The sequence below is a fragment of the Desmodus rotundus genome, chromosome 2 (assembly GCF_022682495.2).
Source record: "Desmodus rotundus isolate HL8 chromosome 2, HLdesRot8A.1, whole genome shotgun sequence".
NCBI lineage: Eukaryota > Metazoa > Chordata > Mammalia > Chiroptera > Phyllostomidae > Desmodus > Desmodus rotundus.
The window spans coordinates 89,002,853-89,004,756 of NC_071388.1; positions in this window are offsets into that span (position 1 = coordinate 89,002,853).

Consider the following 1,904-nt stretch of genomic DNA (forward strand, 5'->3'; position numbering starts at 1 on the left):
AAAGCAATGAAAAAATGTCCTTCGGTGAGGATAAAAAGAAAAACCTACAAGTTTGTTTTCAATTTCTGCCTAGTGTCAGGGAAAGTAACCCAGCTTAAAAGGCAGTCACACTGGCAGTCACACTGGCAGCTACACTGGCAGCATCAGATGGTGTTAAAATTTAGGTGCTGTGACCAAGGCAATGCCTTTAATCCTGCACATGAAGTTGTCTAGACTCAATACATTTTTATTTTTGTAATAATTATTTTTGTGTTGTTTAATTACAGTTGTCTGCATTTACCCCCAACCACTCCCCCCTACCCCAGCCAAACACACCTCCCTCCCTTGCTTCCACCCTCCCCCTTGGTTTTGTCCATGTGTCCTGTATAGTAGTTCCTGAAAACCCCTCCCCCCACTGTCCCCTCCCCCCTCTCCTCTGGTTACTGTCAGACTGTTCTTAATTTTGATGTCTCTGGTTATATTTTGTTTGCTTTTTTCTTCTGTTGATTATGTTCCAGTTAAAGGTGAGATCATATGGTATTTGTCTATCACCTCCTGGCTCATTTCACTTAGCATAATGCTCTCCAGTTCCATCCATGCTGTTGCAAAAGGTATAAGCTCCTTCTTTCTCTCTGCTGCATAGAATTCCATTGTGTAAATATACCATAGTTTTTGGATCCACTCATTTACTGATGGGCACTTAGGTTGCTTCCAGCACTTGGCTATTGTAAATTGTGCTGCTATGAATATTGTGGTGCATAGGTTCTTTCAGAATGGTGTTTCAGGGTTCTTAGGGTATAATCCCAGCAGTGGAATTGCTGGGTCAAAGGCAGGTCCATTTTTAGTTTTCTGAGGAAATTCCTTGCTGTTTTCCACAGTCAATAGTTTTTAGGTATTAACAAGTAAATGGCAAGAAGGTTTAAATCATATTGGCAGTTACATGATTCTACTCCTAGGTCTCTGCCTCGACTCTCCTGTGTAAATGAGCCCACAGAACCATTTGTAAAAGTGCCCAGGTGAGGAGATAAAAATTCTATTTTTGTTGTGTGCTCCTAATTCCTTAGGTCTAAGATTTTTCTATTCTAGTTAAGCTACCAAGAGATTCCCTATCTGGATAACAGTAGTCAGATTTAAAGTACACATGGTTGTCATGAATGCATCATCATTTAACTGCCCCTGATTCTTTATCAGGGGGCTAAATTATTAAACAAAAGAAAATTACCGAAGCATATAGGAACAGTTAAAATAATATAATTATAGAAAATGAATGACAGTATTTTTCAGAGACTAGTAAAGTAGGAGACCAACCATGACTACTCTCTTTTCCTACAGTAGATTCTGCCTTCCCAATTAACAATCCACAGGAGGATAAAAGAATTGCCATGTTCAATTATAACTCAGCTTTGACAGTCTTCTTTGGGTGGAAGGAAGCAAGCTGAGAGTAGTGAGTATATTTTGAAGGAGAAAATGTACTGTTTATGGTCTCTCTCACTCCAAATTCTAGACACAGAAAAGTTTCCCCTTTTAGGAGAGCTATGGCTTGTATGCTATTGCTTCATTATACAAATCAATAGCAGTTCAGTTGTGAATAAAATAGAAGCAGTCAGAGACTATGAAAAGTCACCAGGGCCAGCTGGTATAGATTTTGGCAAACTAATTTTGTTGGGTTTCCATGCAAAGTCCTAAAATAGATCATTTAAAAAACAATTTAAATGCCTCTGCATTGGCAGAGAGGTCAAAGCTGCGGCTTTTGATTTGCTGAATACTGTTCTCAGCTGAACTCTGATCTGCCTAGAAGGAAAACTGCAGTCACTATTCATCTTCCACCTGTGAGAGCTAAATAAATATTTACTAACAAAGAATGTTGACACGTACTTCACGTAAGATCTCCCTGTCTAATTTCAATTTGGTCGGTGGGTACAACT